This window comes from Megalopta genalis, chromosome 5 (genome assembly GCF_051020955.1).
Source record: "Megalopta genalis isolate 19385.01 chromosome 5, iyMegGena1_principal, whole genome shotgun sequence".
In the NCBI taxonomy this organism is placed as follows: domain Eukaryota; kingdom Metazoa; phylum Arthropoda; class Insecta; order Hymenoptera; family Halictidae; genus Megalopta; species Megalopta genalis.
In genome coordinates, this window is record NC_135017.1 from 23,336,751 (window position 1) to 23,353,644 (window position 16,894).

The 16,894-nt window shown below is 46.3% G+C and overlaps 2 protein-coding genes across 9 annotated transcripts in view; both read right to left on the bottom strand.

The window, feature by feature from the left end:
• LOC143259440 (uncharacterized) overlaps nucleotides 1–16,894 on the bottom strand; it is a 475,413-nt gene that overhangs the window by 88,146 nt on the left and 370,373 nt on the right. The window lies entirely within an intron of this gene.
• Nucleotides 1–16,894, bottom strand: part of LOC117223929 (homeobox protein abdominal-A homolog) — a 78,812-nt gene that overhangs the window by 38,076 nt on the left and 23,842 nt on the right. The window lies entirely within an intron of this gene.

Sequence of the window (16,894 nt, forward strand, 5' to 3'; positions counted from 1 at the left end):
CAACGATGCGCGCAGTACCTACGTGCATCGAGCTCTCTTTCTCTCTCTCTCTCACACACACACTCTCTCTCTCTCTTTTTCTCTGGTATCTATACACACAGAGACATCAACGCGAGTATGCTACTCACACGGCGGCGCGCACGACTACCGATCCCCGGTTGTTCACGTACGTAAGTATAAAGAGAAGAGGCGTAATATCCTCCAGCGGAGCCGCGGGACGGTACAAAAGCTGGGAATGGAGCCTTTAGTTTTTATCGAGGGATAAAAGTCGTGATAAGCTGTATCAGGGGTGTTCCGTGAAAGAGCACGGCGACGTACTCGCGCGATATCCGGTCCGGATATCGGCGCCGGTACGTGTGTGCGCGAGAACGTGCGCCCCGAAATTTCGGGGCTTATTGCCCCGAGGACGTTCCGCGACGTTCGCTCCTCTCGATCCCGACGTGAGACGCACCCTCGCCGACGAATTGCCCGAAACCGAAACGGGAACGGGAACGGGCTACCAAACGGATCGTCGCCGATCCGTCTTAATTTACCGCCGAGCCGTGGAGATGTCTCTTTCCTCGGTTGTTCCGCTCCGAAATAGCGGCGGGTCGTTTTATGGCCGATGTTAGTTCGGCGCGGAAATAACCTTTTCGCTTTCCGGTTAACATTATCGGTTCCCCATCAACCTTTTATTAATTCGCGTACCGTATATACCGTTCTTCTTATATCGTGCACCGTTATCGAAACAGATTGCACGGTAATCCGTGTTAAATTCTGGCCTTCGATTTTCGGCTTCGTTCACTAAATTGCTACGGCTTTCTGGAAGCTCGATTTGACAGTGAGCTCGTCCAGTGACACGAGAGAGAGAGAGAGAGAGAGAGAGAGAGAGAGAGATAGAGAGAGAGAGAGAGAGATAGAGTGGATAAGGCAACAAGACCGGCATTCTCTTTTAGGCACCCCAAAATATAAGGAAATAAGTACAGTAATTTCTCTCACATTGTCCCTCAGCTTGGAGACAAAAACGGACATCTCAGCTTGAAATTATTACCAAACGAATCCAAGCGTACGTTCATTGCTGGCTAAGTATCGCGACGGTTAAAATTCTGCCTCGGCTCGCATGCGAGGGTCATCGGTAAAGGACCACTACAAATCCGCCCCTGAACAGCGACAGCTTAATCGCGCGAACAATTTCTTCATTTCTTCTTTCTCGTCTCGTTCGACGGACTACAGTAATTTCTCCCTAATTCGCGCTCAGATTGCGCGCTAAAATGGACAATTTAAGAAGAGAAGATACGATTACACAAGCCTTGCGGCTTGTTTTTATAATTACCGATTGTCAACAGCTCTAAAAACGAGACGCAAGGCTCGAATAATAATTTTTGTGCGCGATTTGTGCGCAAACTAGGGAGAAATTACTGTATACAGTAATGCACAGTCGCAGTCTCCCTAATTGACGCTCAGATTCTGCACAAAAATGGACAATTTTGGAAGAGGAGATACGATTATTCGAGCCTTGCGACTCGTTTTTATAGTTGTTGACAATCGATAAGCATAAAAAACGAGCCACAAGGCTCGAAAAATCGTATCTCCTCTTTCAAAATTGTCTATTTTTGTGGACAATCTGAGCGTCAATTAGAGAGACATTACTGTAGTTATAGAACTGAGATTTGTTTAAGTCAGTAAGAAGTCGGACCGATGAAATAATCCAGCATCACAGTGCACAGTGATCATCCAGTATCCAGTTCCCAGATACCAGTCGTCTACGGTTACGGTAGCCGGTATCCGGACAACTATTGCTCGTTCGAAACCGCCTTCCCAACGATCTACCGACATCGTTCCCCCGCGTTACAGCTCCTGACAAAGCGAGCAGCCTGTTGTTACAGATGTTAATTACCCACTAAATCTCTCTCCGAGCCATTAAAAATTACTCTTCGTTCGCTGTCCTCTCCCATCAACGTCGCGAAGTCAGTTTACACTGGGAGGGATGGACCGGAGGGTGGATACTACACCATAGCAGGAGGGTCGCGTAACAGCACGACAACTTCCCATTCCGAGGCAATCGTCTCGTAAGATTACACCGTGTCCCCGGGGACACGAATCTCGCATTTTCATGCTCCCTTTTTCTCTCCCCCGCTGTAGAACTGGACTCGGGAGTCGCCAGAAATTACTGTTCGAATCGAGAAGCCAATAATCGCTGAGCTGCCATTAGAATGGAATCAAGTTCGCTTTTTCTCCCCTCGGTTTCTGAAACTATTGCAACAAATTGCTCTTGCTCGAAGAGTCATGCAGTAATTATCGACTTAAAAACTATTTTACACTTGCGAGATTTTCGTCAGCGAAATTACCCTTCGACGTTATGCAATTATTATCAATGAATTGCGGATTTTGTGCATTTATCGTGAATATGATTATCTGTAGTTTGGAAGTGTAGAAAGATTAATGATGTTTATGCACTATTTTCGACCTATGAAAGTTATTAAAGAAAGAACGAAACTTCTTAGTTGGTCCTGATTTTTGCGACGAATGTAGACAATTTTTATTCCACCGATTTTTAGTTCAGCAGTTTAATTATGAATGTTAAATCGAAGCGACCCCTAAGTTGATTACTATCGCGTCGCTACGTGATCAGAAATTTTCTAGCAAACTTGGCCATCGAACAAGCATCTCGCAAAAATTACAGTAAATTCTCCTCAATTGTGCTCAGATTGTGCACAAAAATGGACAGTCTGGGAAGAAGAGGTACGATTATAGTTACCGATTGTCGACAATTATAAAAATGAGCCACAAGGCTCGAATAATCGCCCCTCCTCTTCCCAAATTGTCCATTTTCATGCACAATCTGAGCGCCAATTAGGGAGAATTTATTGTACCAATTTAGAAACCATTTCTTCACGATCTTCGCACTCGTGTGAGCGAAATTATCTTTCGACATTACACAATTAATAATCAAAGCATCCCCTAAGCCGATTACTAATCGCCACACGTTTACAATTTTCCAGCGAACCCACCCTAAGGTTATTTTGCCTTTAATTTTGCATTTAATCGAAGGTTCGTAGGTTCCCTAGAACGAAAGGATCACTGATCAGAAGGTTGCTCACAGAAGTTTGTCTACTTTCTACCGAATCGGCAAGTGAGTCCAGCACGCGAACCCAAAAAGATCGTTCCCGGTTATAGTATTGTACATAGTCGCTTGACCCTCGGGGTCGGTAATCGTCTAACGACAATTAGAGGGCCATCGGAATCGGTCACAGCGTAAATCAAGCCTGGATCGTTACGCGGACGTAAACATCGTAATTCTGATCGGTAGTAAATCTACCTGGGCTCGGGGAGGAGCGTAGCCGGCTTCTCTCGGTTCGGTATTGGCCATCCGGAGGCATAGATTATACAGGAGAGTCCCCGGGGATAGGGAGGAGAGGGTTTCCTCCAGCTTCCAACCCTCGTGCGTCTCTCTCCCTCCCCCGATCCACCCTTCTGTCGTTTCAGAACCGTCTCCCTTTCTCTCTCTCTCTCTCTCTCTCTCTCTCTCTCTCTCTCTCTCGCTCTGTCGCTCTCCACTCCTCGCTTTCCTCGACGGCTAAAGGTCTATATCGCGCACCGTCAAACCTACCCGAATTGCTCGTCGTCGTGTTATGCAAACGGGCGCATTTGTTACGATAGTGCCCGCCGGGGGGTCGTTCTCCACCGGCGTGGCGTAGCGTGGCATGGCGTGGCGTGGCATGGCATGGCGTGGCGCACAGCCCGGGAGTAACAGAGCCATCCAGATCCTCGGGATCCACCTAGATCCCCGATCCTCGCCCGGCCAGCACGTCTTCTCGCCTGGACAACGTCGTTCCAAGTGTCAGAGCCGCGTTCCCCTTCGCTCGAGTTCCTTCCAGCAAACGTTGCCATCCCGAGGACCAGCCCGTTCTCTCTCTCTCTCTCTCGCTCGCTCGCTCGCTCTCTCATCGAGCAAGCCTTCGTTAACCTTTGAACGGATTGTTTATACGCTGCGGAGACGCGCGTGCGGCGAGATGTTTAATTGCTTCGCTCCTCCAGACAATTGGGGATCGGGTTTCCGCATGATTCTGCAGAGCGACGCGAAAATTCGGGGTGAAAGGACTCGGCTGGTGATGGCCTCCAGCCTGATTAGTTCGCACCCGGTGTTGCTGTGTAATGAACGAAGCCGGTTCGTAGCGGGAAAGCGGATTGCTTCAATTATTTGTGCTAGGTCGCGATGGGAAATGTTCGCGATGGATTCTCTGCGGATGGCACCTCCGACGTGTGACAGACATCTTTGTCACGTTCGTTCAATGTTTCTACCGTTTTCGTAAAATTTGTTACTTGATCCTCTTTAGTGCCGACCTAAAGAGTCTTGTGTACCTGAGCGAAATATAGAAAATCAGTTTTTTGTAGTTCGACGAAGTTCCGGAAAGAAATGATAAAAATTATGACAATTTTGCAAAACCTGATAATTAGAAGATTCAAAAAGGTAGAAGAGATAGGACATGAAACTGTTGTTTATTAAAAATAATAGTAATAATAATAATTAATAATGACGTTTTCTCTGGTACAGCGAACAATGACATATTAGTGTAGGGCACTGAAAGGGTTGATTACTCGTTGAATTGTTTCCGGCATCGGCAATCTCAGGCGGCGAAAGCTGCCGTAAATCCGTAAAATTCACGGCTAATCGATACGTTTTGATCGTGACGATTCGAAACTGCAGAGCAGCGCTTGAAAGGTAATTCATACGGAATGTCTCCCACTAATTAGAATTGGTTGGTAATAACGCGGGAACCGATATCTTATTTAATATACCAACATGTTATGGGCCAATACGCGTTTACGACTTCAATCTTTCACCGAACAGATTAAGCATAAATAATATCGACGGGGGCAGCGCGAGCGTCCGGTCTAAAAAGTCCGTGGGGGGAAAAAGATCGGTGGTTTGCTCGGCCATGTCTAATTAAGAACCACTTAATTCGAATCGACGTCGACCGCGATCGGTTCCGATGATCGCCTGTTCCACGCACGGAATTCCACGGACACACTTAACGATCCCCACGCATCCTTATTCGTCACATATTTCACCGGATCGTTCTATCCTTCTCGTAAAACTTTATCGACCGTGAAAATAACACTCTGTCGGGTGTTATATCTGTCAAGTGACATTCTCCAAGTTTTAACGACCGTCACGCGCCTCCATATCTGTCGACCGGAACCCTTCTTTCCCCGACTTGATTTTTGCGAAGTTCGCCTAAGCGAGCGTCACCGTCGACGAGGAAACCACGGCGGCGACGGCGGCGACGACGACGGGACACGTAAAAAGTTATGCAGAAATTTTTACGGCTCGCCAAAACGATTGTTCTAACAGCGGCGGGACGCGAGGAAACGATTACGCCGCCGAAAACGAGAAGTTCCGTCGATTTCGAGCACTCTGGAGAAAAACAGCGGACTTCTCGTCATCCCTCGTCTCTCCCGACCATGGTCGGAATAAAATGTAAAAGGTCCCCCTTCTCTCTCTCTCCCTTCAGTCCGTCTACATTTCGAATCAAGAAACTTTGTCCTGCCGCGCGCGAGCTCGCGCGGTTCCCATCGAGCGCGAGCGGAGAACGGCCGGGACGTTACCAAGTTTCGGTCCGGGGAGAAGCAATTTTTCTCTTAAACACCGCGCTAAAGTTGAAACTTTCGGCATAGAGATGAAGACAAGTTCGACTAGCAGCGAACTCGACTAGCAGCGACTCGGAAGAATAGGATATCCGACTCGAAAACTCTGAACGAGATGTTTGTTAGAGAGGAACTTTTAGCTAATCGCGAAGCGCCGAGGGCGAGGTGGGGCGGAGGACGACTGGAATAAGACTCTGGGCGAACACTCGAAGAGGCGAGAATTTCCCTTTGTACATGGATCCGCCTCGATGGAGACAAGTTTTCGCGAATTAGCGACCGGCTTGCCCGAGGAATTACCTGCTGCGTTCGTTCATTCGACAACGTCGCACGGGAACGCCGGTTTTGATCGTTGCTTTCGAAATGATGATTAGAAGCATTGTCGGCTAAGAGATTATTGTGATCGTAAGAGGAAGCGTTGGGCCTGATGAAATTTTTGGGACACCCGCGATTCTGTCCATCTATTCATCGATGCGCACTTTTTTCCGTTTTAGGGTAACAGATGACGCAAGGTAAGTGTAAAACTCTCCTCGAGTGCAGCAGAATTTCCAGTTTAATTGAACTCGTTAATGATACAGTGAGAAGACTAAATGCGAACACTCTCTTTTGACTGAATTTAATTTTTCACTCTCAGTCAACATTTATTAAATTAATTTTAGGTATAATACCATGTACGTGATTATTACAAGTAGACTGCGGATTTTATGCATTTATGGCAAGAATGAATAGCTGAGATATAAAGTTATGAAGGCATACAAAGAATCTAATAATACTGTTACAGTATTTCGAATTTATCAAGATTATTCGAAGAAACAATTTATTTTTATTTAATTTCTGTTTTCTTCAATCGTTTTGGAAAATTCTTATATAATATATACTTTGTATAATATTTTTATAGTCATTTGCTAATATTTTGTAAATAATAGCTGCAAACAACTAAAGAAAAACGTACAAAACTATTCATAATTTGATACTTCAAACGAAGAGAAAAAAAGTCTCACTTTGGACGATTGACTATTTTCAACGTTTTCAACGTACCAGTCGACAAGCGTAATCACGATCGTTGCCACAATGAGACACGGTGCACAGAAGCTGGGTGCACCGGAAGTTACTCGCGAATAAATCCGGCGATCGTTGGGGCGGGAAAAATTGGGAGCTCTCGTCGAGCCACCGTTCGTTCGGCTTTTAATTGCAGCTTTCTCGAAACGCGAAACAGCCACAATTACCCGGGGAGAATGAGAGGGGTAGGGGGTAGGGGTTGAACAACTAAAACCAGCGGGGCCCGATTATTTTTCTGGTAATTCGAGCGGCGTGGCCCCCGTGAATTTCCAGCGGGCATTGGTATGCAAGTCGCCGCGAGGATCCAACCTCTAAACCTAAGTTTTCATTAGAACGCTCGTTCCCGCTATCTCAATCCTCGTTCGCCCCGGGGCATAATCGTATTTCAACGAAATCCTGTTAGCAGCCGGGAGAGAGCCGGCCGAACGGGCGCATGGAGCGCACTATTTTACCCGAACTGCGCTCCCATTGTACAATGGCTCAGCCTTTTGCAATCTCGCTGGCGCGTGAACGCTTCCCAACTCCAGGGATATTTACTCGAGCCCGTTCCCGGCCGCTGTATCGAGCGGCTAGAGCAGAATCCCACGGAATAATTCAGCCGGGGGAAAACGGTCCTCTTTCGTGGCCGAAATCGCAGCGCGGAATACGGACCCGAGGCGAGAACTCTGTCGCCATTTTATCCGTTTCGCGTATTAGACTATTCCAGCATGCGCGAATAGGACGTTCGGAAATCTCTACGTTAATCAAATTTCAGGGAGTCCGACCTAATTATTCTTTTTCGTCATCCCTTCTTTCGTCTCTGTGATTTTGTTTTCCTTGGAATCGACTTCTTCGCATGTGCTCTAGGAATTTCATTCCTGACGTCGCATTCCTCGCAAGCATCGCGTGGACCATTCCCAGAGCCTGCCACCAGATGGATGCGAGAAAACCCCATAACATCTATCCGCTTATGTTGGTCGCTGCATATTGCATAAAATCATTCATAGAGGTTCGGAGCCTGTTCTTAAAACTTCGAGGATATATATCGATACTCTGTGCTCAGCATGAGCCAAAGTTGTTTAATTATGTGGTCGTTCTAAAGAAAACACTACGATGACGTTGTTTACTAACTTTATCTGCAAGTGAAATACTTCCATCGAATTTTTTAATTATTCTTTTGACTTGCATGTTTGATTGGCAATTTTCTCTTACATATTTTGCACGAATTTTTCTTCCAAATTCTATACATATAACTTTTACCAAATTTGTAACCATTTTTAATAATAGATAGGTGTTATTGAATCGAACATCTCTCCATTTTCGTTCACTGCAACGCTTCTGCTTGTCAAATGTCAAATAATATACAATGACAATCTAGCAGAAAAAATTTAAATGACACGAAAATTAAAAGCAACCCTAAAAAATGAACACCCTTCATTTAAGACTAAATTTACGGAAACCGTCAAAACGACGGGTCACTGATTTTTTAATTCACGGTTATTCGTATCGTAAAGACACATTTATGAGTTATTTATTCAATTTATATGTTACTTACGATAAATGTTACAATAACGCTTGCTAAGAATCAGAATAAATGTCTCATTGTTACTTTTGTAAATTAATATAAAACAGCTGTTTTTTGTGCTTCGTAAATCTAGTGTTAAGAGACCCTATCACAGCTTGATTTCACCATTAAAATAACGATGAACATCGCATCATTGAACAGGAAACAGGGCAGTCAGCAACAAGAAAAATCGCATGATTGAAGTCTCGACGCGAAAGGGTTGAACTGTTCGGATGCAACGAGAGGATGAAGGCATCCAGGAGAACAAGTTTAAGAAACATCCCGGACAAAGATTGAAGCGTAGCCAGTGATGGCCAACAGTTGGAACCGACCGATAGTAAAGATGGCCCTTGAATATAGAAATTGTCGTTGAATACGAGCTTGTCGGTCGCGCTAGGAGGCCCGGTCGGAAAAATGGTGGCCGCCACCGGCTATCGAGGAGCAGAGATAGCGCCACCGTTGTAATTACGATAAATCGTGGCTCTCTACCTCCCCGTTTGCCCACACCGCCGATAATTATCGGTGCCGGTGGAACGGGATCCGCCGAGTCCGTGTTTCTCTCCTCGTGGCGCTCTCGCCTACGGTTCGCGATTTTCTTTTTTCTCCTCTCGGGATCGCTCTCTCCTCTCTCTTTCTCCCTCTCTCTCTCTCTCTCTCTCTCTGCTTCCTTTTATCTTTTACTCGTTCTCTCTCTTTTGCTCTCTAGCCTCCCTCGTTCGCTCTTTCTCTGCCTCTCTTTCTCTCTCTCTCTTTCTTTTGCTCTTTGTCTCACTTACAGTTCGCGATTTTCTTTTTTCTTCTCTCCGAGTCGCTCTCTCGGTCTCTCCCTTTTCTGTCCTTTCTCTCTCGCATTTTCTCTTTTACTCTTTCTGTCCTCTCTCTCTCTCTCTCTCCCTCACTTACTCTTTCTGTCTCTTACTCTTCCCGTCACTTTTACTCCTTCCGTCACTTTTGCTCTCTGCCTTCTCCCGCTCTCGCTCTTCCTCGCTCCCGCTGTCTCTCCCCCGCCCTTTTTTCCATTCGGCGAGCCTCCCTCGGGTTGCGCAAATGGCACCGGCGGAATATACGATCAGCCGCGACACAAGCGGCACTGCCGACTCCCCTTGGTAATCTGTTCGGTGAACAAGTTTATAAATTAGAACGCTCGTGCGCGAGCCTCCTCGCGCGTTACTCGTCCGTGGGACGCAATCTATTGCGCGCAAAGACCTCCTTGTTCTCTCTCTCTCTCTCTCTCTCTCTCTCTCTTTCACTATTTTTTTTTCACGGGACGCTAGCCCAAGAGCCATCGGATAATGCACTCTTGTTTCACCGGCAACGGATGATTTTTGTTTCAGTGATTAGCAGAATTTATTCCCTCGGCCTTATTTGGTTTCATTCACCGGGCTCGGACGTATTTAAGCGGAACACCGAGGGGACTTGTTAAATCGCCGTTCCTACGGACGATTATGCCTGCCGATAACTTTCCGCTCCTCCATTTAGCCAGATCCTCGAATCAGATTATTTAATAATGCACGCTGCGAATTATTCGATCGCTTGGTTGGGTAATGGACCGGCCCCCGCTCTCGTGATTCCAGTGGATTTCTGGGCCCTGGGTGCCCGCATCTGATGCAGCGGCGCGTGTAATCGACGTTCGATTAACCTTCCGCGAACCAGGCGAGGTTCGTTATACCGTGAACATTATCCATCTACAAATATACGTACGATCGCAGTAACGATACACCGTCGAATAATGTTTCGTCGTTTTTTGTAACAAGAAGAGACCTCGATGAAACAAACAGTAATGTTCGAGAAATAAACGATTTATTACCAATAACAAAAGCTCGGGTCACGTTCGCGCGTATTTTGTAACAAAATGCTGTTGTTTTGAAACCGCTCGGGTCAATTTAATCGTGCACGATTAGCGAAAGGTTGATCAAGCTTCAAAATTCACTGGATAACGGAGCAACGTTTCGATCACGGGATAAATTGCTTCTGTGCAATAGCAGTCGATAGTAGTTCGATTAATTAGGCTTGAAAATTCATCGGGTTCACGGAGCAACTGCAAAGAGCAATCCGAAGATCAAATTTCTTGCCGATGGCAATCAACGGTGGAGTTTTCATTAAAACGATTCAATCTTTGGACTGTTTCAGACTTCGGCCAGTCATTCGTATAGTGTTCGAGGTATCTCCTCGTCGGAGTACATAGTCGGAAGAACAGGAATGACATCAGATGGTTTCGAGTATCAGATGAGTAATTGGAGCTTCTCATTAGAATCAGACCTCGAACCGATGAATAATGATTTCAAGGGAAATCGACCCAGTCAACGTTGAAATAGTTTATTAGAGAATAAATCGTTGTTAATCGGAGAATAACTCGACTGTTTCAATTTCTCGGAACAATAGGAAATCGAATCGAAAGAACGACTCGATGTCGCGCCTATCGATGAACCATGTTGTATTCTAATCCAGTCTCCAGCTAGCAAGGTCGCAAGCCGTCGCGAGTCCCGATTAACGTTCATCTAATCCGAATTACGACGGTCTCCAGGTAGAAGCCAGACGATTCGGTGACGTGATCGATTCCCAGGACAGATACGGACGTCAACGGCTTCGCTTTCACCTGCCGGAGTAAACGCGATGATTTACGAACCTCGGGGACAATGAGAGAGAGAGAGAGAGACAGAGACAGAGAGTCATCGACTTTTTGGCTGGCTTTCCACGGACGGGGTGAAACTTTATTGCTTCTTGAGGGACGCTGCGCCGGCTAAAAAATACAAGCCGGCTACAAAAGGGTGCGGTGAAAGTTGCGTCGGGCTCGCCGGGCAGAAAAAAACCGAGCCCAGGAGACAGACGGGACAGTAGAAAGGGCTGAAGGAAAGCGTGCGACCTTGTGCGATCCGGTGAAATTCTGCGCGCCCCTAATAAGCGAAATGCAAGTCGTTAGGAAGACGAAACGGAATTTTTAGCCCGGCTGAAAGGAACGTCGAACCGACTCGAGCTGTCTTGTTTTCGGAAGAAACCAGCTTCTACGTTGCGAAACTACGAAACTGAATTTAGTAATAGGGATATAAGAGATTGTATACGATTTAATAGCTCTTTTTCTTATGCCATTAGTGTAACGTCAGGAATTCCTCTCAAGGTTCTCATCTTGGAACATTACACTTTTTATCCTTTTCATTAACGGCATTTAACTTTCATTATTCGCGGTTTTTGCTGATCTAAAGTGTTCCCTCCTACGACAGCCCTGTATTAAATCTTTCACCTGTATTTTACTATACCGCAAGGATTAATCCGCTTATGAATAAACAAATGAAGTTTGATGTTGGAAAAATAAGGTAATTCACGGTGGCAGCGACCGAGCTTCTTTTTCTTTCAAACGATTGTTTCAGCCAGCTTGATTGATGAAGCATTAGTGTAGCCATTAGCCGATCAGCCCATAAAAGTTAATGGATTAAATTCATTAATTCGTAGCTCGGTATTCGTGCAAGAAATACGAGGCTTTTTGTCGCAATTTAGAGAGGCGATTGATTCAACTTAGTTACTTAGTGGCTTCTTTTTATAGTAATAGCAGAGGCGCGGTAAATTAATTATTTATCCCGCGGTCTCGCAACTAAATGGCCGGTGGGGGAAAGAAAAGGATATGCACCGTCGAGAGGAAACGTTGGCGGAAGGTATATACCGGTTAGACGGTTTACAAAATATATTTTCTAATTGTCGATAATCGAATTTTCGTCGCAAACGTCTAAATAATGCATGAAGAATCTCGCGCGGCGATCGCCGTGAAATTTCTTTGCACCTAAAATGCAAATTCTCTAATGGATTATTTACCATTCACAAAAAAGCGATATTCGAGTCTATTTCCGTAGTGTATTTCCATATGCAAATGCGCGTTCCCATATCGGCGGCCGAGCGGTCTGCGAAACAGAGACCCGTTGAGCAAACATAAAGGAAAAAGGACACGCGAATTATAACGCGTTTAATTTGATGCCGGCAATTACTGAAACTATTGGAAACAGAATCGGCGATACTTTACTGCCGCCAATAAAATTATAAAACTGAGCACCGAGTCGGCCCGAGCATAATGCCCGTCCTTTTTTACGCCGGTCTCGCGCCATTCGCAACCGAATTACACATTGTGAACGGTATATTAAAAATAATTGTTAAAACAAGCGAAAGCGGACATTAATATCTTCTCGTAATGCCATTGTTCTTACTTTATACTAGTGTCGAAACGGTCTTAAAACAGATTAAGCAAGATGAATTATTATTGATCAAAACATTTCATTCTTCACTTTTATCAGAAAAATGTTTGTCTGCCAAGAAATGATCGTAGTGGCCAAACCTGTGTACGAGAAAATATTTTATACATGTTTGATCTTAATTGAGACAGTCTGCGTGTTTAGATTTTAATATATAGATTAAATTATATATAGATTATGCATAGATTAAATTATTAACACGCATCTAGCTGTAAAATGTTTTCCCAATTGGTTCCAAAAATTCTGCAAAGATGCCAGCCGCTTAAAAAATTGTCCACATTTCATTTCCGAACACGACTCTGATTAACGCATTTACAAAAAGACCGTCGAACTTCGCAAACGACCTACCGCGTCGCTAAGAAAATCGTAAATCCGCGGTCCGGGTTCGCGGTTTCGAGTCGAATCGCCGCGAAATCGATCCCCAAACCGAATCGCCGAGTAAAAGAAGAGATGGCTGTTTCTGAAATCAGTAACGGCGTGTAACGCAACACGCGACAGGCCCGTTTGCATATCATCATCATCATCCCGCGGTCGACGGAGCGTGTCGGCGAGCGGTGGCGTGACCGATCCGTCGTCGGTTCGATTCGGTTCGGTTCGAGGAAATCGGCCGGAGTAAACATGTCGTTTCTGTTCGAGAAGCGAACACGATGGAGGGAAACGGTCGCCGAAGGCACGTCGCGGTCGCAAACTGCTTTTCCAACGAGCTTCGAGTCTGGAAGCCGGTCGATAGCGCGGGCTTGTCGGCGATACCGGTTCCGTTATCGGTTAGGAAATTTATAAAACCGCCGGACGGCTGACGGAGGGGGGGGGGCCGCGGTATCGTCGTTAACGAGGTCTAATTGGAGCGCCGACGAAAACGGAAAACCGCGCGAATGCGTGGGCGTCCGCTTGGAGCCGACCGAAAATAACATTCCTGCGGAGCGGCCGCCCGATGACTGTATCACCCGGGGTTCGGCCAGAGAGACACTGTCGTCTCTTCTGCTCCTCGCTTTTTTGTCCTCTTGGTTTTTTCTTCGGCCGGAGTAGGCGGTTGCGTGAACGTACGGCGACATTTAGAATCGACCCGGACGGATTTGACTGGTATGATGGGTTCGGCACGCGACAGAACGGGGTACAAGCCGCGCCACGCTCGTCGTATGACCATAAAATAAACGTTCGGGGTGGCGCAGGCGGAGGCCAAACCTGGCAGCGCATAAACACACTTATATAACAGCAATTAAACTGCTTTTAAGGCCCATAAAACTGCAGTTTCAATAATCTCGGTGACAACACCGGGTCTGACCTGCCTGCTACCCGGCCGCCTCTTCTGTCCGTGGTTTCCCAAGGTCGCCGCCACCTTTCGCTCCTACCCCTACGACGATTCCCTGTGACCCTTCGATCAACTTTTCCCTGGCCGAAGCGAAGGGATGAGGGAAACCGTGTTAGAGTCGGGAAACGTCACAGGCTGTCTGTGGGTAGCTAAACGTCTTCCAACCCCTACAACATCTTACTCGACGCTGGTCGTTCTTTATTCGAGCTCTCATTTTTCACGTACAATAAAACTCCGCTTAACCGAACCCTATTGCAACGAAATTTTAGATAACGCCAGATGCAGCGAACTTCTGCTGAACTATTATCTATAACTATTATCTTAACGTCGAGCGTTACTCCGATTCTGTGAACGCCTGTTGTTATCATCTGAGACGTGAATTAAGTTGGTTGAATTAATTTTGTTGAATCCATTTGTCTGAACGCGAACTCCGGTTGTTTGAACGAAAGCTTATAAATAGTCGGGACAATCAGCTTACCCGGTTATGCGATCTGGTTATCTGCCACCGAGTTCATATAATATGGAGTTCTACCGTGCTACTTTACGAGCACATTGGAAACGGGAGAAAATATTCGGAACAGATTTTCCTTGAACCGAGAGAATCGAGAGAGTATGATTTTATAAGATTCGTTGAACGTGTTAAAGCCGTAGGAGCACATGAGCCATGACTCAATCAGCAATCTTCCCGGTCGAAGAGCAGAAACCTCCCCGCGAACGGCGTCGAACTCGAAAGATCTAGAGCGCCCCGCCCCTCCGACGACTCTAACGCCATTCACCCCCGAACAGCAGCCCTCGGGGGCAGTTCGGAGCAACTAGAACTAGAGCAATTCGTTGGAGCGGCGCTGTTCCGCGATCAAGGATCGCCTCCGAAAGGGCTGACTCGTGGAAAGATGTCTGAAAGGGTAGCATGGACAGGTAGTTTCCGGGTATCTAGACGCGACCTTGCGAAATTCCGGCAGATAGTCGCCGGATAGGAGGCAGTCTCATCGGGAAAAGGAAATTCAGTTAGCCGGTCGAAATATCGAACGACGTCGCACTCTTTTCCGAGATGATGTCTCGGATACCTGGCGGCGTGGAACGGCGGCGTGGTAGGGAGACGGAATAGGTGTAAAATAGGGGTTGGCTGGAGGGACGCCGGGGGAGAACGGTCGGGTGGAAACGAGCTGAAGCTCAGGTGGGGGAGGCTGGAACGATGAAATGGGATAATACGGACGCTGCAGGACGCGGCAGCCATCATCGAATGCTAATGAGGGGTTGGCGGGCTTTTGGGGCGGAAGATTCAGTCCGTGCAGCGGCGCACTGTTGCCAGAGGAACGGTCTGATTATAAATTATACATTATCTCGTGCTAGCCCCCGTGTACACACCGAAATCCAACTAGACATCCGCAGGCTACTCAGCCCCGACATCAAAATGCAGAACGTTTACGGCCCACGAGATAGATTAAACAGGCCCCGGCCCGGGCATTATCTCGGCCGGGGTGGCGAGGATCGCGTTCCATAGTCACAACCCCCGATCGCGTTCGATGCTTTATTTTATTGCATCGGCTAGCTCAGGCCGACAGCTTTTTACCGCCGGAATTGTAATTGGACGTTTGTCGGTGTCGCTGATCGCTCGTGGATCACGAACTTCGCGGGATTTATCGCGGCGACATCCTGTTGCGGAAGGACACGTGGAGCTTCGCTGTGTCGTCGACCCTCGAACGGTGCGCGCTTACGTGCAGTCCTGTAATTGCACGCGATCCTTCACTGATTTAGTTGCAGATTTGTTTGAAAGATACCTTCGAAGCTATTTGTACGGACTGGTATTTCGGTGGTCTCGATGCAACCGCGACAAAATTAATTTTACAGCCGACAATTGAGCGATTAAATTACAGGATTTTTATACCTAAACCGAGCTCTACGAATGACTGATTTTGTAAAAGAATGACAAGAATGAATTTATTGCGATCTTTCTCAATTCTGATGATAGTGTGCGCTTGAATTCGGAAGTTTATTCAAGAGTCTTTGACGAGAATCTTTGTAGATTTAATCATTTTAAACTAAAGAACGCGATGCCAGTTATTTTGATCGGCACGGTAGATCAAAGTATTAACATTTTAATAATAGGTAGTTTCTTTAAAATCGAACAGTTGAAAATTTCTCAAAAAAATTGTACGAAAGCTGCAGAAATCTCGTCCGTAATTCATCAAATTGTACAGATTAATATAATTTAGCAGGTTCTTTTGAGAAAATGAATTAATTAAATAATTAATTATTTAGAAAAAAAATTACCGAGCTTCTGTTAGACACAATTCCGTCATTGAAAAACCTAATTCGGCGAATTAAGTGTTAAAATAGAACACGTTCAGCAAAATGACGCAGAAAAAGTCGAATCTCAGAAACGGCTCCAGCAGATATTTTCTATCCAAAATCAATGAATCAAAAAGGATCGACCAATACCCAAGAAAAGAGGATTATTACGTAGACATCGTACTTTTGCAAAATGTCTCGCGCCGTCTTTTCGTTGAATTACCGGTGACGTATTCGTGGCTATCCAGACCGTCCACCATTTCGTACGCCATTGTGCAGCGAAACGGTAAACAGTCGTCGCGTAAAATAAATATAATTGCGCGGGCCGCAACCGCAATCCACGTTTCAGCGATTTCACCAATCTCCTTCTCTCCGTCTCCCTTGGTTTCTTTCGCGATCGTGGCCGAGGACTGCGAAGTTCCGCCGTTTGCACTTGGCCAATGCCTCAACGATAAGGTAAAAAGAACGAATTTCAGGCTGCAATTTGGAAGATTCGACCATTACCGTTTCTTTCCGCGCAGTCACAGAAGGTAAACGTTTCCAGGAACGACACAGCACGCCGGCGGGGGTTAATCAAAGGGTGGAGGAGCACGGAACACGCTCCGGGAACAGTCCCTGAGTAAGCCAACAAGAATGCTCGCTCTGCTGGCGCACTGTCGACGTCAGATCGAACTGTTTATAAATTATACATTATCTCCGTGATAGCCGAGCGCACACAAAACCCGACTAGACGATTGCTGGCCACTGAACTGTCTCTTTGTCTCTCTCTCTCTCTTTCTCCCTTTTTCTCTCGTCGTGAAACTGGGGAACATTCGGTGTCGACGGCGTGGCACC